Genomic DNA, 21240 nt, shown 5'->3' with positions numbered 1-21240 from the left:
GGCCTTTCCCACTTCCCCCTCTAAGTTCTTTCTATGCCATAGGCTTTCCCACTCTGGCCAGTTTATTGGACCAGAATGGACCCTGACTTCACGGGCAGCCTGTACCTGTAATTTTTAATGCTTGCCATGTACCAGGAACTGTATTTGATGTATAAACAGAAAGTTGTTATTTAATATTTTTCATGTTTAAAACAAAATGAACATAATGTAAGAATTCTAATATGTTTATTCTTTATAAATTTGTCATATATTAGGAATTTCTGGTCATGAGGTTTTTCACAAGGTACAAGAGGCAAAATACTGTGACAGAACTTATATTTGGGGTGTTGTTTTTTTTTAAGATTTTGTTTATTTATTCATGAGAGACACAGAGAGGCAGAGGCAGAGGGAGAAGCAGGCTCCCCAAGGAGCAGGGAGCCCGATGCGGGCCTTGATCCTAGGACCCCAGGATCATGACCTGAGCCGAAGGCAGATAGTTAACCAACTGAGCCACCCAGGCGCCCATATTTAGAGTGTTCTAAAACAGCTTTTATCTCAAGTTGCTAATCTTTCTGAAAAATGTGTGTTTATCTCTCTCTCCCTTCCTCCCCCACCCACCCACCTATTCATCCATCCATCCATCTTTCTATCACTAGAAAGTAATGTAAGTCTAAAATTTCTTTGCTCTTAAACTTGAAGCTAATGCATTCTCTTTCAAAGACTCATTATTATTATTATTTTTTTTAAAGATTTTCTTTATTTATTTGACAGAGAGAGAATGAGAGACAGAGAGCATGAGAGGGAGGAGGGTCAGAGGGAGAAGCAGACTCCCTGCCGAGCAGGGAGCCCGATGCGGGACTCGATCCCGGGACTCCAGGATCATGACCTGAGCCGAAGGCAGTCGCTTAACCAACTGAGCCACCCAGGCGCCCGACTCATTTTATTATTAAAGGTCAAGGGAAAACGTTATGTAGTAACAGTCTTTAAAGTTTACTTTTCCTTTCCTTATCCGTTTTCCTGTGTCTAATCTAGTTTTGAGGTGGGTGACCTTGCCAGCACACTGCCGTATCCTCTTGAGGACAGAAGTGTCATAATTCTAGTCCAGAAGCAGCCACATGGTAGCTTTTCATCTCTACCAGAAAGATTACAGTTTATGTTAAACTGCTTAGAAAACCAGATCCTTGAGCAGAGGCTAAACGACAGCTGCTATTAAAGGGATGGGAAAAGAAATACCATACTTCACTTATTATTTAAAGAATTAAAAAATGGCATTGTTAATGGCAAAAACAGTAAGGTGTTTTCACTTGTTTGAGGATAAATTTATGATTTCAGGATGTTTAAGTACATCTACTTAATGACTACTAAAATGACCACATTGACTTCAGCTATGTATGTTCTGACAATCCCAAATCTAAATCTCTGCCCTCACCCAAGTTATATATTACAAGTTACCTGCGGGGCATTTCCATCTGGTGGTCACACTTTTTGAACTTCACACATACAAAACCAAATTATTATCTCTTCTTCACATCCCTGCCCCAACCCCAGTTGTATTCCTCCTCTGTTCCCACCCTTGATTCATGAGTCCATCCACCCAAATTCAGGCCCTGGGCAGGCTGTGGCAGCTGACTAAACTCATGGGCTTCAGAGCAAGACTAAGTGTGTGTGAACTCTGTCACTTACCAACTGTATGACTGTGGATAATTTCTTTACCTTCCTGTGCCTCCAAATGTCCTCATCTGAAAATGAAAATAATAATTCTAAATGTTTCATAGTGTTGTGAGGAGGATTCAATGAATTAATATATACTATGTGCTTAGAACAGTGGCTATTACATGATAAATCCTATGTAAGGGCTATTTACATATTTTGACTCCCCATATCTAATTGTCAAGTCCTATAGATTTTAACTCTGAAACATTTTCTGAAATCACCCTCTTTCGTCCTGTGCCCCAGATGCTGCCCTAATTCAAGCCTTTAATGTATTTTATTGGGATGATTGTGATGGCCTAACTGGTCTCCTTGCTTCTTGCCCTTTTTCTTTATAGCAAATGTTATATTTCTAACCCAAAACTGATTATTATCATTTTTTTGCTCCCTGCTGGACCTCAATTCTTTTGTCTGCAGGGCACTGCAGTTCCACTCTTTCCAAGAAAGGCTTTTCCCCCAATCATGTGGCTTCAGCGGGAGCACCCATTTCTCTCATGGTCTGCCAGTCTCGGTCACAGTTGTTTAGACGAGGTGGACATGTAACCCAGGCTGCCCCGATTAGAATCCTTTGCTGAGATCTTTCAAGCTGTGACTGTGGAAACAGAATCCATCTCCCTCTCATACTGAAACTGGGAAGACAACAAAGTTTAAGAACTACAGGCAATTAAGTTTCCTGCCCTGTGTAGAAAGACGACACAGGGAGCTGAAGAGACAGAGGACGGACAGGTAGTTGGCATTTAACGTTCTTCTTCCAGCTGACCCACGCTCCCTCTGTACCACAATCTTTCTCGTGTCACATGAGTCTTCTAATAAATTCCCGTTTTGCTATTTTTTTTTTTTTTGAGCTGGGTTTCTGACCCTTGCAACATTTATCACAAACACCATGGCTTCATACTCTGTTGATTTTCATTTTAAAAATTATAATAAACTTTGGTAATTTCTCCACAAGTTCAAGGAATAAAAAATAAGGATATTGGTAGAGCTGCAAATGTATATGTGAGAAAGAAAACTAGGAACTGCCTGGCACCCATTGCTAGGCCTTGGAGTTCTCCCGTTGAGCATAAACAGCCTCTTAAAGCACCAATATCAAACAAGGCCACTCTGACTGTGATGAAGCGAGACAAAAAAACCCCAAGACCTTCTCCCCCTCACAAGCTTGTCTAAGTCTAGATAGAAACAAGGTCAGTCTGCAGACAACGAAAACACGCAACCTCCCCCTATTGCTTCTTTATCAATTGCATCTTTGGCCTCACTTCATTCCTCCTGTCTTATAAATATTAATCAAGATGCCCAATCATAGAATTGCCCCCACTTTCTGACACTTCTATGAGCCCTACCAAAAATCCCCTAACACAGTACAATCCTGTAAGTCCTTTTTAAAATACCTTCTTTCTCAGACACCCACAATCCCCTATGGCATATGCTTCCTCACTGCAATGAGCAAGAGACCCAGCTTGTTTAATTCCAGGTAAGTTCAGGGTGGTCTTTGGCTGGAGGGCATCCATACATGGAACACTGAAAACAGTTTTGTTGTTGAAGGGTTTTTCATTAGATTTAACCTAAAGATCCTTAAGTATATTTTGGACAGTCTTCTAGGAGCTCCCAGTGTATAATTATAGTTATAATGACTGATAAAACAAACTAGGTTTTGATTTTCAATTACATGTTATAGAAGAATCATAAAAGACAAGACAAAATGAAAACACATTTCATGAAAGACATTTGTACTGCAATCTAAGTTAGAAAGCACTTTGCCTTCAAAACCAGAAAATAATGTTAATATTTCTACTGCATTAACCAGGGACTCTTTCCTAGAAATGTAAAAGCTATAGTACTAATGCATTTTGATTAAAACCTGAAGGTGGCAGTAAATTCCTAGAAAACTAAGGTACTTAGTTTAGGATTTGTATTTTTTCTTCTAATTATTCAAATTTGTATAGTGAGACTGCAGTTGCATTTAATTCTATTGCGTACTAATTAAGGGATCTTCAAGAAGAAGATGCAGTTCTAAACAAGGATTATATTGTTATTACTGTTCACGGACTGAAAAGAAGTCACCATGTAAAAGGCTTAGGAACATTGTAACGGATTATATGCTTTAGAGTTACTATAGAAACAAAGTATATAATTAAACAAAAGGAAACAGAACTTTTAATACAGATTAAAGTGCTCTGAATGGCATTAAATAGTTTCTATTTGTCTATTAAATTTATAACCCTGTTGGTAAGCTTTTTGCCCCACACTTTACCAATTTTATCCTCAATATTCTTAAAATAGAATTTTTTATGGTTGTGTTTTTCCCCAAGGATCTATTTATAATCAATAGACTCCACAGACTTATTAATCAGGAAGGGCCTAACTGGTAATAATAAGATTTACAAATAGCAAATTAATAAATATTAATTCATACTGGAAAATGAATTAATTTATTGATCTTTTTTTTAAATGGTAGAATTTTTTTTAAAGATTTTATTTATTTATTTGAGAGAGAGAGAATGAGAGAGAGAGCACGAGAGGGAAGAGGGCAGAGGGAGAAGCAGACCCCCTGCTGAGCAGGGAGCCCGATGTGGGACTCGATCCCGGGACTCCAGGATCATGACCTGAGCCAAAGGCAGTCGCTTAACCAACTGAGCCACCCAGGCGCCCAATTTATTGATCTTTTACATAAAGATCTAAAACTAGATTGTTTCATAGTTTCTTCTCTTGAGGGTAAACACTATCACTGGTACACTGAGTTATACCAAAAGTTATTGTGAGGTTTTACTGACCTCAGTACATAGGCACAAATTATTAGAGCTTTGAAAATAAGGAACCATAAAATTTCTATAATCCTTTTAGAAAAAAGTTAAGCAAGTCCTGTATATATTAGTGTGTAAATACACAAAATAGTTAATTTTGTTGAGCAAGATAAGTGATGTTGATATTTTGAATATCTTCCTATAACTATGCTAATACACGAATAACTATCAGTTTAGAAATTAATGGATGATTTGAATTTTCAAGGTGTTATTTCATTCCTCCATTTAATTTTATTTAACTTTATTTTTAAGGCTGTACTGTAGTAAACTATTAACCATGGTAAATGTAAATTTAATTTTATAAATCCAAGAATTTATCTTTATTCTTCTTTATGATAATCTCTTTTAGGCAGTTAGAAATTTTACATAAAGACTGAAAGAGGATTAGTTATGAGTTTGTTTTGACCAGGGAAAAATGTAAAGTTAGAAGCATAGACACACAGCATGTATTTATTCTGACACCTGTTCATAATAAAAATGACTGACACCTGTTCATAATAATACTGACACCTGTTCATAATAAAAATGTCCAAAACAATTATTTTTAACATAACAATTATTCTCAACAATTATAAATGACTAGTCCATTTCATCTTCAAACAGTGTTTAGATTTGTTTGTAATACTTGAAAACTTGTAGTAAAAACAAAACAGAACAAAACTGTAGATTCTGTATAATTTAGAGCTATTTTAACTTACGGTGCTTGAGTTCCATTCGGTTAGTTGGAGGACATAATAGTAAATATAACTCCCTATGTGTGATCACCATCTTAAAAATATGTACCAATGAAATCTGCATTATTTCGCTGTTGACTAGTGGTGGTTAATACTGGCTGCCAGCAGAGGGCGCTTTGAGGTTTATCTGTTAGAATTCCAACACCTTGGTGGCTGAGGAATACAGACTGTCTTCAAACTGATCTAAGAGTGAAGACATTTCTAATATTTCTTTATTCTCTCTGATTTCTTGTCTACTTTTACAAACCCCTAGACCGTCTGGCAAGGGATGAGAAGGCTATCTAAAAAACCCAGCAGCAGTTCCCAGCTGACTGCATGAGCAGATGCGTAAGAAATGGTCCCGTGGGGTGAGATTTAAGGGAGGCAGGAAACTCCCTGCATTTTTTCTCTCAGCCCCTTTCAAACTCCATCGCCACCATCAGCAGTTCTCCCCTAGAGATCTGTATGGAACCCAGTAATAAAAACATGTGGTTTTAAAACAGTCTAGTCAAGAAGAAAATGAATACCAAATGGAAAAGAGGAAGCCCAAGGGGGAATCAGTGCTGAAGTAGCCTTCTGGGCAGTGGTTGTCATGCTTTTTGACAGAGACACATATCCTAATACATTCATGTGTATGTATACATACATATACAACACATGCATCTAAAACAAAAGTATCTTGAAGCAGTATTTACCCTTACAATGTATGAAAGAGATATATATAATTTTTGTTGCCTTTTCTTTTTTTTTTCAAGTAGGCCCATGCCCAATGTGGGGCTTGAACTCAAGACCCTATGATCAAGAGTTGCACGCTCCACCAACTGAGCCAGCCAAGTGCCCTGAGATAGATATCATTTTTAAATACTTAAATGAAATACAGAAAATAAATTCTAACAGGATTTTTCAAGGAAACTGACAAACTTGTTTTGGTAATGTCTGTGGAAGAACAAAAGGCCAAGAATAGTCACAATGCTTCCAAAGAAGAAATGGAATTAAAATTCAGCAAGATAGACAGCAGAGGGGGGTTTGGCAATAGAACCAAGAAAAGCTCAGAAAACAAGGCACCCTATTATTGAGCCCCATACAAAAAGAACTAAAGAGGGAACTCCGTGATGTTAGAGAAGGTTTCGTACCTTGCTTAGTGTAGATGTCCACGAAAACCCTTTTTATATAAAAATAAAAAGTATGAAGGTCAAATCCCATGCAAAATTATTATAATAAAAAGAGAAAAAGAAGTAGAATAACTCGTTCCTATGCCAGAAAGATATGCCCACGATACAGGTCAAAACTGTGATCTACTGTGATCACCTAAGTGAGCCTAAGCATCACATATACTACAATTGGAACAATATACAGAGAAAATTAGCCTGGCTCCCACACGAAGCTGACACGCACATTCACAAAGCATTCCATGTTTAAAAACAAAAAACAAAAAAACTGTGATCTCCTGTTTCAAAATAACTAAAAGATATTAAGAAAATGTTACAAGACATGAAAAAACAAAATACATTAGTCTTCCCTCATTCACGGTTTCGCTGTCTGTGGTTTCAGTTGCCTGCAGTCACCTGCGGTCGGGGAGCAGATGATCCTCCTGGCAGATCATCAGAAGGTCAGGTGCGTCACAACACCTACACCATTCACCTCACTTCATCTCATCATGTAGGCATGTCACATCCTCGTCATAAGAAGGGGGAGTACAGTCCAATACTTTGAAAGACAGAGAAACCACATTCACAGAACTTTCACTACAGTATATTGTTATAACTGTTTTATTTCTTTATTAGTTATTGCTGCTAATCTCTTATTATGCCTAATTTATAAACTAAACTTTATCATAGGTATGTTTGTATAGGAAACTGTACAGTATATGTAGGGTTTGGTACTATCTGTGATTGCAGATATCCACTGGGGATCTTGGAACAGATTCTGCACAGATAAGCGGTATCTGCTATATATCATAATTAGAAGAACTCAGAAATGAGGTGACAGAACTCACCAAAGAATAAAAAGTAAAAGAAAAAAGTTATTTCAAAAGTGAAGACTAAACTAGAAGGAACACAAGAGTGAACAAATGCATTACATATTGCCTTAAAAGAAACAGAAGGTGAAAAGAGGAAAATTAAAAAACAAAAAATCAATGCAGTATGAGATTAAAGGGATTCAAGAGGAAATACTGAGGATGGAAAAAGAAGACTGGTTATTACATGGATTATGGCGTCCTTGAAGAAGAAAGCCAAAGTAAAAGAATGGAACAATTACTAAATACTCTAATTAAGAAAACTTTCCTGAAATAAAAAAGATTTGAATTTCACACTGAAAGCATAACTGAGAATACTGAATTAGAAGGACCAGTGACAACACATATTCTAGTAAAATTACTGAATGAAAAGGAAAAGGAACAAGTTGGGGGAATATCGAGGAAAAAAGAGCACATGACTTATAAGGAAAAGAAAATTATCACTGGATTTTTCAACAGAGTGCTTTATCCCAGAAGAAAATGGATAAGCACATTGAATATATTTAAGGAAATAAAGTGTAAGCCAAGAATTTTATATTCAGTAAGAATGATTTCAGAGATAAAGGGCACAAATTGTTGTGAAAAAACAAGAACTCAGGGAACATTATCCCAGTGAACCCTACCTAAGGAATCTACAAGAGCATGAGCTTCACACAATCAAAATGACTAGAGACATCAAAATAAGGACTGACAAGGATTAAACATATGGCTAACATAAATTTCAAATTAAAACACCTCATTTTTCAGCCTATGTAACTTCACTGTGAGATGCTATCTCTTACAAAGTCTACTACCAATTTTTTAAAATTATCTCACCAGCAATTGTGTCATAAAAATCTTGACTTGAATAAATGCATGATTCCTATCTGATTCAGCAACGAAGTCACTCATGTCATTGATGAATTAGATTTTTTTTTGAAGACTTTATTTATTTATTTGAGAGAGAGAGAGAGAGAGAGCTCAAGCACAAGCAGAGGGAGCAACAGAGGGAGAGGGAGAAGCAGATTCCCCTCTGAGCAGGGAGCCCGATGCAGGGCTTGATCCCAGGACCCCGGGATCATGACCCAAGCCGAAGGCAGACACTTAATGGAATGAGTCACCCAGGCACCCCTAGATTCTTTTTTTTTTAATTTTATTTATTTATTTAGAGAGTGCGCATGAGTGGGGGAAGAGGTAGAGGGACAGAGAGAATCTCAAGCAGACTCCCCACAGAGTGGGGAGGCCAATGCAGGCCAATCCCACAACCCTGAGATCATGACCTGAAATCATGAAATCAAGTCTTGATCATGAAATCAAGAGCTGGACACTCCACCCACTGAGCCACCCAGGCACCCTGAATGAGATTCCTTTTAACATGAATGTTGGTTGCTATTTTTGTTTCTGTTAATGAGTAAGACAAATGTGAAATAATGAAGACACGTAAGAGAAGTTCACTCATTTGTCAATGATGCAAGTGACCTCTTTGATGAACTAGGTAATAGTTTTCAAATATTTCCTCAGTTTTGGGGTCCTATTCAAAATGGCTACAGGCACAATACCCTTCTAAGTTTAATTTGCATTATTAACATTTTCTGCATCTTTTTAAAGTCCAGACAATCATAAAAAACAACAAATCAAGTCCTAATTTGTATCATTTACCCATTTCTGTGGTGTGAATATTCCTACTATGGTTGATTTCATGCTACCAATGTGATGTCACTGAATGCAGAGTTGAGAAACCTTGTGCGGTGCTCACCATTACATAGTAATATAGTGTTTCCACCATGCAGATGTAACAGATGTAAATAACATGAATAGCATAGCTAGTTATAACATGCAGCAAAATAATTAGGAACTGATGAGTTTTGTGTATTTTCTACCTTTACTTTTAATATATGCAGTGGTTAAGTTTATATAATTTAATTTTGATAATATAGGTGTTTAAAAACCAGCTTGCAAAGTTCCTGAATATTTAACAATTGGCTGTCCTGAGCTGGTATGAGCTGGTCCAGCACACCACTGGATAGGAGGGAGAAAGTGTAGTATGTAATGGTCTGACAAAGTAAATGGAGTATAACTATCTTAAGAATAGAAGAGTGTGTGAATTCTTAAAATGTTTTCAGGAACCATATTGGTGGTCATATTAGTATTATTATTCTGAGACTGCTGTGTGTGTAGTATGAGATAAAATAAGTAATTATGGGATATATTAATTTTATCATCCTCTACATTCTTGAGAATCAGATTTCTAATATGGAAAAAAGGAGATACAATGATAATAGAAAAGAGGTTACATAAAAGATTGAGTTGGAACTGGAACTCTCAATCTGGATGCAACAGATATTTTACATAGATTTCTTAGTTCTGTCTGCCAAATAGGCCTAAAAATAGTGATCAACTCAGTAACAATAAGCATCCTTTGTGCCCAGATTGTGGTACAATGTACAATTCTTATTACTATTTTCATTAAAAGAAACCAGAGCTTCTTAGAGAAATGGTCAAATCTAGGAGTTGGGCAAGAAATGAACAAAACAAGCCGAGAATATCCTATATTACCAGATAGAAAGAAAACTATTAAATCCTACTAGAGTCATGTCCATGATTCAGGGGCCAGCTTTAAAGGGCTCCTAGTAGTCAAACATGGGACAACTGGAGCTCAATGGTAACAGTTATTACAACAGACTGAAGCCCATCAAAATATTTAAATCGCAAAGTTCATAATGATTGTGTGTGTGTGTAACTTTTGGAAATGATAAAGAAACCATTTATTATCTTGAAAACTGATGGATAAAGGAAAGGAATCCTAACATCTATCCTGCCTTTCCTATATGAATTGCATATAGGATTGGTGATAAAAGAGTAGATGGGGGTATGTGTGTTACTATAAAGGTAATCCAACAAATAAAATGACAGAATTTGCATATCACCATTTGGCAATTCTAATGAATGGCTCTAAGCACAAAACATCAATGGCTGCTAAGTTCACAAAATAAAGAGATAATCAGAATTACATGCCTCTTATAAGTTCTGAACTTGTGTCTGATACAGTCTCTGGATCCAGCTCACAATTTGAGGAAAATTCAAGAGGACGGAAGAAAATCTTGGGTTGTATTAAGAATATGCAATCAGGAAAATCCAGTCTGTGGGAAACTCTACAGGGCAAATGGCCCAGGTTCCTCAACTGAAAAACTGAAAGGAAATAAAGGGATAGAAGAACTTATAGAGGAGGAGATACTTAAGAAGATGTATAAATTTTTTTAAACCAGGTAAGACTAACTGATAGTGTGATGGGATCCATGTTTGGGTGACAAAACTATTTTTACAAAGCAAGTAAGCAATTGTCATAAAAGCCAGATGGTGGTTATTCATGTGAGCAGAAGGGTTGTGACTAGGATGGAACACCTGGAAGCAGCTTCTGGAGCTGCTAGCAACAATCTACTTCTTGACCAGGGCGATGTTTGCCTTATGATAATTTCTGGGGTTATACATTTGTTTTATATGATTTTTATGTCTTCACTTTTATGATAAAATGATTCTAAAAAATTATTTCCAGGTGGATTTTTGGCTTGCACCAACATACTCGACCATCTTACCTATGAACCAGGCCTCAGTTTTTTCTTCCTGTCAGCTAATTGTAGGGAACATCTACTAGGCCACAGATGTGAGCTGAGGGAGAGGTGTTGGTGCAACAGAGGCAGGCAAATGGGCAACATGTTTGTGTTATTTCTCTCTGCCCTCTGGATCTGTGCAGTCCTTTCTGTCTCCCCTGCCCCAACTTACTTATTACTGTATGCAACTCTTGCTGAATAGCTCTGGCCACATAGTCACTTCCTGTCCCCTGGTCAGGTGCTCAGTCTCTACAAAGGCCCAACAGCAAGTGAGAAGCTGCTTTTCAAATGATGTCGAATTTTCTGCTGTTGTTCCAGAACACTGGAGGTCTGCAGTCCAGCTCTCCTATTTGAGACTTGTGAGAGACTGCAAAGCATCCTCGTCTACCACAGATGCATCTAGCACACAGTATTTGCTGGATTGTAACCTATACGCCAGGGTTGCTGGTAGCACAGACTAAGTCTGCCGTAAGACCCCTCTCTTACTCTTACTCGCAGCATTTGGAGTCATCTGAGCAATGGGTTGGATTCCCAAATGCGTACACGGTCTCCAAAATCTGAAGATGGCTACCACTCATTGTGCCTTTCTTACTAGAAGATGCAAGGTTCAGTAAGGTGTTCTTTACCTTAGATAGTACACCTCAGCATGACCCCCATCCAGTCTCAGTCAGTATGGTAACTTCATTAATGGGGCAGGTCCTCCAATCACTGCAGGGTCTTCTTCCACTTTCTAATGCCCATGTTTCTTATCAGAGCATTTAGAGTACTTGCCCCTTCCCCCCACCCCACCCCCAATCCCCTGGGTTGATTAATAAGATGCCTCCATACAACTGACCAGCATAGTATTTTGTGAAATGTCCAGGCAATCAAAATTCCTTCAGCCTATATTGTAACAGAGAGCAGGAGAATTAATTTAACCAATATAACCCTGGGACAAGACCATGAATGCGAATTGATGTCTGGTGCAAGTGACTGTGAATTGCTTCTGATCTTTTTTCCGGTAAGGGTTTAAAAGACTACATTTGCCAGATTAATAGCTGCATACTACATGCCGCGGCTTGTCAGTCTGTTCCATTAAACACAGCACACGTCAAAATCACAACACAGCAGCGGTGACTGGGGGCTATCACTTGGTTCGGTTTACAGCAGCCGACTGTTCTGCCATGATCAGTATGAGTTTTGCTGATACTGGACCCGTACGTTAAAGAGATATGATAAGGACCCACCGCCCTACCTCCTTTACTTCTTTTTTTAGAGATCGCGAGCCAGTGTGAAGGGGCCTGTGTGGCGGCAGGGGGAGAAGGAGAGGGAATCTTTTTTTTTTTTTGAAGATTTGTCTGACAGAGAGAGCGCGCGCACAAGCAGGGGGAGCAGCAGGCAGAGAGAGAGGGAGAAGCAGGCTCACCCAGCAGGGAGCCTAATTCGGGGCTCGATCGCAGGACCCCGCGATCATGATCGAAGCCGAAGGCAGACGCGTAAGGACTGAGCCACTCAGGCGCCCCTCCCTTACGTTTTTAAGGATGTCATTACTCTGACATTTCACCCAGGCTACAGTATTACTTTTAGTTTACTTATAATTTACTGATAAATGATTCTGAATCTTAATTTTCAAGTCCTATGTCTGCTCTATTTGTTACTATGAACAAAATCTATAGCAGACATCTTAAAGACTAAAGTTTCCAAATTTTCTGCAATACTGTAAGATTTTATAAAAGTAAAGGTATAGTTTAAATCTATTGGTTGATTTATATAAATAATTGAACACACAATATTCCACATTTCTAAAAGATTTTTTTTTTAACTATGATTTTTTTTCTTTTGCACGTATTTTGATATGACTGTCAAGGTTCTCCAGAGAAAGAGAACCAACAGGATTTATATAGGAAGAGTTTTATTATATGGAATTGGCTCACTTGATTATGGAAGCTGGGAAGTCCAACCATCTTTGAAAACTGGAAATCCAGGAAAACTGATGGTGGAAGCCTGTCACCAGAGACGGGTTCTTGGGCCCCACAACAATAGAAACTACCAGGCTGGGCCCAAAAGTCAAAGGGACATGCAAGGCTTTATTCGGGCTCCAGCATGAGCTAAACGAAGACAGAGAATCAACATGAAGTAATTTAGATGCCTTCCTGCAACAACCGTAAGACCCTGCCTATATATATAGAGAAATTCACTTTACTGTCCAATAGGGGGCGGGGGGGAAGGGGGGGGGGGGGGGGGGGGGGGGGGAAGTGCTTCCTCCTGATTGGTTCGAAGGGCCTCATTCTAATTGGTTGGAAGCGCTTGGTCTTGATTGGTTGGAAGGACCTATCCTGATTGGTTGGTATTGGCAGGGAATTCAGGCAGCTCGTTGGTGCTTTTTGGATTCCCCTTATATATAGCCTGCATCCTGCTCTTGCTCAGTGGGACAAGCGGATTAACGGGAAGAGGAAACAGGAGCGGCCTGGCTACATAATGTTTTTCACCTGGGGCTTGTTCCGATAGTCCCTCACTGTCTCAACTCCACGCTAAATCCAAAGGCCCTAGAAGCCGAGGAGCAGACGGCATAAAGACAGTAACAAGGGCAAGAGAAGACTATGTTCCAACTCAGCAGGCGGACAGGAAATAAGAAGGGGCGAATTCCTCTTTCCTCCTTCATTTTGTTCTATTTACACCCTCAAGGATTGGATGATGCCCACACACAGTGGGGAGGGCAGCCTACTTTTCCGAGTCCACCAGTTCGAATGCTCATCTCATCTGGAAAAACCCTCACAGACACACCCAGGAATGTTTAATCTGGGCACCCTTTGGTACATAAAATGAATCATCACAGTCAGGTAACTCTATTTTTTATTTCGTTGATAATATTTGAATTGTTTCCAAATGAATTTTTGAATTTGGGAGTTTTAAAGCTTTCATTTGTACGTATATAGGAAATTGAAATGTTTATTTGGATTTTGCAGATTTGTTAAAATATTTAAAGAAAACATTTATTACTAGGTCTGGCACATATATTTTTCTTTATTTAAAAATAAAGTAGTTTAGGGGTGCCTGGGTGGCTTAGTAGGTTAAGGGTCTGCCTTGGGCTCGGGTCATGATCCCAGTGTCCTGGGATCGAGTCCCGCATCCAGCTCCTTGCTCAGCCTCCCGGGAGCCTGCTTCTCCCTCTGCCTGCCGCTCCCCTTTCTTGTGCTTGCTCTCTCTCTCTCAAATAAATAAATAAAATCTTTTTTTTTTTTTTTTTAGGTAGTTTATGGGGCACCTGGGTGGCTCAGTTGGTTAAAGCATGTGCCTTCAGTTCAGGTCATGATCCCAGGGTTCTGGAATCGAGCCCCACGTGGGCCTCAAGGAGCCTGCTTCTCCCTCTCTCTCTGCTGCTCCCCCTGCTTGTGCTCTCTTTCTCTGGCTCTCTCTCTCAATAAATAAATAAAATCTTAAAAAAAATAATAAACATCTTAAAAAAAAAAAAGTAGGTTAGGGACACCTGGCCAGCTCAGTCGGTGGAGCATGTGGCTCTTGAGCTCTGGGTTGAGTTCAAGCCCCACATTGGGTGCAGACATTACTTAAAAAAAAAAAATGAAGTAGTTTAATAAAGTCTAAGATTACTTATTATTGCAGTGAATGCTAGTCTTTTTTTTTTTTTAAAGATTTATTAATTTATTTAAGAGAGAAAGTGTGTGCCTGTGAGTGAGGGGAGGGGCGGAGGGAGAGGGAGAGAGAGAATCTCAGACTCCACACTGAGCATGGAACCTGACTCAGGCCTGGATCCCAGTACATCAGGATCATGACCTGAGCCGCAATCAGGAGTCAGATGCTCAACCTACTGAGCCACCCAGGCACCCTTTAATATTATTACTATTTAAATCTCTAGATCCAGCACTTGAACTTGAACACAGCTCTATATTTTTGCTCTATAATTTTTTTACTTTGTAATTGTTTTCTTCTAATAATAAAACCATCCTTTTATAGAAAAATTTGTACCAGTTCTGTTATAGTGTTACAATGATTATACTAGAAAAATGTCCCATTTCCTAATATCCCTTCTAGCAAGCATGCTGAAGGTTTGTAATGAGATATTTAAAAGTCTTGAAAATCCTAATACTTTTTTGCTAACAGCAGAAGAAAAATGCTTTCTTAGTTCTCTTCATAACCAACTGTGAATTATAAACTTAAACTGTGGAACATTCAACATTCTCACAGTGATCATATTGATCATCAGATTCCAAAAATCAAGAAAGATGCCAACAAAAAAAAGATTGAATGACTCTTTCTTAGGTAATGTGTGTATTAATCATGTGTGCTCTACTGTGTCTCTCAGACCACTGATAGTAGTTGGCTGCAGTGGTTGTTGCAATACGCACATTTCTTGCTAAGGATCCTTGTTTTGCACTCTGATATTTTCTATTCTATGGCGGTAGCCAGTTTCCAAGATAGATTCCAGTGTTCTCAACTCCTGGTATTCACATCCTTGCGTAGTCCTCTCCCACACTCAATATGATTGAGCTGTGCAGCCAATTGGGTATTATCTAAATGATGGTGTGTGACTTCTGAGGCTTGGTCATGAAGGACATTGTAGTTTCTGCCTTGCTGTCTCTTGGATCGATCACTCTGGGAGAAGCTGGCTCCTGTGTCATGAAGACACCCAAGCAGTCCAATGGAGGGGTCCACATGGTGAGGAACTAAGACATTCTGATAATAGGGCACCTTGTCAAACTTGTGAGTGAGCTGTCATTTCAAGAATGTTATAGGGGCGTCTGGGTGGCTCAGTCCGTTGAGCGTCTGCCTCCGGCTCAGGTCATGATCTCCAGGTCCTGGGTTTGAGTCCTGCATTGGGCTTCCTACTCAGCAGGGAGTCTGCTTCTCTCTCTTTCTCTGTCTCTCTCTCTGTCCCTCAGCCCCTCCTCACTGCTCATTCTCTCTCTCCCTCAAATAAATAAATAAAAATCTTTAAAAAAAAAAAGAATGTTATATAAATGAAATCATACGGTATGTAGTTTTTTGGCTTGGCTTTTTTAACTCAGCATAAATTTCTGTCGTGGGACCACGGCTTTTTCTGTGGTATTTGGCTAGAAGTTTTCTGTCTTGCTAGACTGTCTCTATCCTGGTACTTTGGCTGTAGAGGGCAGGTTATTGGGGGGTGCTTTTTTGGTCTGCACCCACTGACGGGGGCGATAACAGGTTGTCTTGGCTTTTTCAGCTCCCAAGTCTGAGATTATATGAGACAAAACAAAAAACCCCGGGGAACTCACCATCATGTTGTTCCTCATATCCTAAGTCCTTTAGCCAGTCTGCGTGTCTTTTCCACCTTACAGAGTCTTCTTATGTTTGTTTTACATGCTTTTCAGTCTTAGTTAGTGGAAGAAATAGGGAAAATTAGGCCTGCTCCATCTTCTTGGAAGTGGAAGTCCCCAGGGCTGCCCTCTTCACTACATGAAAGGAAAATGATTTTTTATGATGTAGCTTTCTGCTTTTTTGTCCTTCTGGTTTGAATATTTTAGTTGCAGGAGAGAACATGTTGATCTTTATCCATTTGTCCAACAAATAGAAATAAACTAGCTCTTTGGATTGTCCATGTTACTTCTGGTTGTTTTTATACTTACTTGGATGAATTGAGAGAAGTGCATGAGAGAGTCTGGAGGGTCATGAGCAAGCAGTCTTGCTCTGGTTCCTAAGGTATTTTTAGAAACCTCATACTCAGCAAAAACCTCTTCCACCACTGAATTCTATCCCCAAAGTCTGATAAAATGTTTTCTAATAGACAATTTTAACATGGGCTCTATTGTCTAAGTAAACACAGCGAATGACAGACAATTCCTACATTCCTTGCTCTTGAATTGTGCTGCCCCTTATGAATGACTGATCAGTTTGGGGGAACTCAGCCAATACAGTACAGACAGCTTTCTGTAATTTCAGGTAAAGCCTTCAGGTTCATCCTGAGTGGTGCACAGGATGGAAAGTATGTTTGAATTAGCACAGAGCCAAAATTGAACTGGGATCCATTCTTCACACAGGGTGTGGAGAAATCCTACCCCACCAGTGCAATGAATTATTATAAGATCAGAATTACCCACTTTTAATATAAAAAGACATCCAAGCTGAGGATAACGTCTTAGACCCCTAATGTCAGTATTTTTACTTGACTTCCTCTTTGCGTTCCCCAAAGGAAAACAGCGTCAGCGTTAAACTGGATTGTGGGCTTTTGCCCACAGTCATTTGAACTTCCCTGTCTTTTTCCTGCTTTATCTTTGCTTTATTTTTCAGAATATGCATGATCTTTTTTCTGTGATCTCTCTATGCTTTCTATTCATTTAATCTTGTCTATAAGAATACCTCAGTATATCCAGTTTTCCTACCCTTCTCCCAGCCTTCCTAAGATCGATTATATCACAGTCACCTGATATTAGTGACAACTACTACTTTTTATACTGTCTTTGTACCCAGAGCTACCTTCTTTCAGTAGTAACTGCAAAAGAAGCCAGAGAACAAACTGTCCTTGTTCTTCCAAGGTAATTTTAAGGCTTTTGTTGCGAGTGCTAGTCTTGTTCCACCTAACCCACTTTCTTTCCTTTTTTCTATTTCACATGAGTATTCACTTGTCTTGCTTATCAAGACCTGGTTATTCCTACACCTTTGCAGTGTAACTTTGATCTATTTATTTCTAGAACCTTGAGTTTTTCTTGGCAGTTGGTATCTCAGATTCCCTTGGCTAAACTGATCTGTTTTCCAGCCTGAGGCTTACTTAAGACCAAGAGTTCGTGGAATCTTTACTGTCTGATTGCTAGACTTCGGCCTATTTTTGAACATCCACCTCAGTGACTAGCTTTGGGCCACTTAACATGTTTCTGCTCTTCACCCTTCCTCACATAATCACATGTGGCAACTTTGTGAAATGTGAACTCCTTTTTGTCACACTTGAACTTATGACCCTATCCAACCCTCTCCAGGCCTACGTTTACACTTGGAAAATTTGACTTTCCACATACAATTGATCATGAAACCCTGTCAATTTTGTGTTCTAGAAATTTCTAAAACCTGCTCCCTCAGAATTATATAGGACTGCTTCAGCTGCAAATTAACAGTAACACAATTCAAGCTAGCTTTTCAAAAAAAGGAAGTTTATTCTTTACTACTAGAAAAGTCTAGAGATTAACTAAAATTAATTAGACCCATATATTCAAACAGTATCATCAGGAACCTGCCTCTCTGGTTCCTTCTGTGCAGCTTCACTCTTTGGCAAGCAGAATTTTTTTTTTTCTTTTTCAAACTTTATTTCAACATAACTATGCTTACAGAAATACACTCATATTGGTTAATAGAATGCAATTTAAGTTTAACTTATCCTACACAATTTGGACCAGAGACTTGGTACATGGTTTAAGCTTAAAAAAAAAGGATTTGCAATCTGGTTTATTTTTCATCTATTACAAATGTATATAAAAGATCCTCCCATTCAAATGCTGCTAAAGCAGGCAGCAAGAACCTTGAGATAGTAACCTTTGGTTTGTCTCGGAAAAATAACACGTATTGCACTGTAAAAGTTTATAAAATTGGTACAGCAAAACATTATTGTAATGTTTCAATGCCAGTTTACAAAGATCAATTAACTAATGGATGTTGGAAAGGGTGGGGAGAGCTTATGTACATAAGTGAAAATGTAAAAGCTATCGATTTAGTTAAAATTGCATGTAGATTGCAAGTCTACACAAACGAAGATTCAGATAATTTATTGCATCGCAAGCAGAATTTTTTATGGTGGGAAAGATGGTGCTCTGCAGCTCCAGGCTCACACAGTGCTTACAGACATGCCTCTGGGTAAGGAAATTGGGGGACTGGGGTGCAGAGGCGGGAAGGAGACCGACTTTGGCAGGATTTGACTTTTTTACCTTGTGCTGATTAAATAAGTGCACTGATAGATCATTACAAATTGTATTACAAATTGGAAATTCAATCCGTAGAGATATGAGCTAAGTAGAAAATAAAAACCCTGTTAATTAGGGAGAAGGTGAGAAGGTAAAGACAACAGTAGCAAATACTGTCCAGGGTACAAGCAGGTGAAGAACTGAAAAGTGTCAACTGGATTCAAGAACATGAAGGTCAGTGATGAGTTTGACAAGGGGAAGTTTGTTGGGACAAATAGCCAGAATGTGGTGGGTTGTGAAATGAAGGGGAGCAGAAAGGGAGAGAGCACGTAGGAGGGGAAATATTGGAAGACTGATGGGAAGGAGCCAGTGGAGTGAGGCAGTTTGAAGATACAGGATAGAGTAAGGCACTTGAGAAGTCATAAGAGGTAGGCCACTTCTTCCTCTGAAACAGGAGGGAAGAAAAGAAGATTCATACATAGATAGTGTTATTGTTCTGGTGGCAGGAAATTGAGGGGGTCCTTTTGATGGCTTTTGTTTCTCTATGAAAACAGAAGTCTGATTGCCTCAGATTACCTGCTGAGTGATTCTGCAGGGCTGAGTGGGGAGGGATGTGTGTGTGGCAGAATTCAGAAGTTTGAGAAGAATAGAGAAGATTTTTATCTATGTTACAGAGATGTGGAGAATAGAAAAGTAAGACAACTAGAAAAACATAATTCTGTAGTTTCTTTTCAGTGCTGAGAGCCCATTTGAGGTTGATGACCATAAAACTATAGTAGCTTCCATCTACTTGACTGTGATTTTTCTCCAGCAAAGCTCATAGGACAGTTGGAGGAGGTAGGGAGTTGGTGTTACCCAGGGTCAGAAGGACAATGGAACAATGGAATTTAAAGCTGTCTTCTTAATCTATATAGTCTGTTCTGCCTTCGACAACATTTTCCATTTCTTCCATAGATACTCATCTGATCAAATAATGCTTGTCATTTTTATTTTCTTAGAAAATTCTATATTTCATATATATATTTTTAAAGTTTTAGCATGAAGTTGTAGACAGTATTTTGTAAAGAAAAAAATCTTCCAGATCTATCATCATAGCCTTATTTCATTCCTTACTTTCTGTATGTATTTGTTCTTTTTTCTTGATTAGCTAGAGGTTTTTTCGTTTTTCCTCCTCAGAGAACCCATTCTTAGATTTTTTTCAATTCCACTCTTTTTAAGCCACCTTTAATGTTGTTCGGCCTCTTTCTGTTTCCTGCATTAGACAGCTGCTGTGGGGGGAAGAAGGACACATTTCACCCATCCTTGTACCTCTGATAACAGTGGACTCTGATGTCTTCCACAACCTTGGGATTCAATTCATTTTTATGGGAATGGCTTAAATTTTAATGTGTGATTATTTTCCTTTAGACTCTGTAAAAGAAACTAGGGACTTCATTAAATTTGCCCTAGTTTTTTGGTTTAGGACTTAAACGTATGGTTTTTCCACTTCCAACAAATTAGTGGAAAATTTTAACACATTTTATAGGTTAAAGGACTGTACTTACTGTAGCAATGTGGGAAAGGGAGGAGATACCAAAAAGCTCTATTTTATGGTTTCTGAAACTGGAATTAAGAGCTGATGTTTAAATTGTTATCCCTCTATCAACTTGGTGGCTTTGGGTATAACTTCAGTGCAGAGTACTAGGTGGTGTGTATACAACAGAACTGAAGAGTTTAATTTTCCTTCTGCAAAAATGTTTTGGTAGAATGTTAGTGAGTGGGTGGGATAATGGGCATGTGGGCACTCTTGTACACTGCATGGGGAGGTGAATATCATTATGGCCTGCATCAAAAGCCATTTGGCAACATCAAAAGCCTTACATATGTGCATATTTATATGTCCCAGAAATACTGCTGCCAAGAAAGTATCCTATGGCAGTAATTTAGACAAGAGGGCAAAGATATATGTATATACATAGATATTTATTGCATTACTGTTTTGAGTAGAAAATGGAAACTGAAAATTTTGAATCATAGTGCTTTGTATAGATTCTAATATAGCTATATAATAGCTGGCTTATTATCTAAAAACAAGAATGTGTGTGTATAAATATATATATTATATGTAATTATAATATATATGATTCACATTTAAAAACCTGGAAAGGGGTTTTAGTCAAGGTAGCAGCAGGGTACAGATGGCACACTCAACTTGAGTAATGTGAGAGAGTTCAGTATCAGGATTATTCACAAGGTATAGGCAGGATATAGGGAAACAACAAGGAATGGTATAGAACCTGTAGCTGGTGAGGGTATGGAGGATAGGATATTCTTACCACCTGCAGGTCTGCCTGAAGGGGCTGGGGGAAGGGGCTGTGAGGCAGGGAGAGCTATGTGGAAACACCTCTTGACAGGATTGATGACTTTTTCTAAAGGTGTGTAGCCTTCCCACAACAACTGTACAGTGTGGGTGCTAGGGAGTGAGTTTCTTGGCCTCTCCTTCCACCCCCTACTCTCTTAACCAGTGTTCTTCATTCACTGAGCTCAAGCAGAAATCAGGCTGCAAAGGGATTCTTTGATGCCATCTGTATAGGTCAGTCTCCTAAGGCACAGAGC

The 21240-nt window shown here is 38.8% G+C and overlaps 1 non-coding gene across 1 annotated transcript; it reads left to right on the top strand.

Moving 5' to 3' along the window:
- The first annotated feature begins 6512 nt into the window (after positions 1-6512).
- LOC123325795 lies at positions 6513-6619 on the top strand. Its single transcript, XR_006540647.1, has one exon. It is a non-coding gene; the product is annotated as a U6 spliceosomal RNA (small nuclear RNA).
- Positions 6620-21240: the final 14621 nt, after the last annotated feature.

The sequence above is a fragment of the Neomonachus schauinslandi genome, chromosome 9 (assembly GCF_002201575.2).
Source record: "Neomonachus schauinslandi chromosome 9, ASM220157v2, whole genome shotgun sequence".
Classification (NCBI taxonomy): domain Eukaryota; kingdom Metazoa; phylum Chordata; class Mammalia; order Carnivora; family Phocidae; genus Neomonachus; species Neomonachus schauinslandi.
Note: the sequence above shows the minus strand (reverse complement) of the source record. Positions and strands in the feature narration are given on the sequence as shown.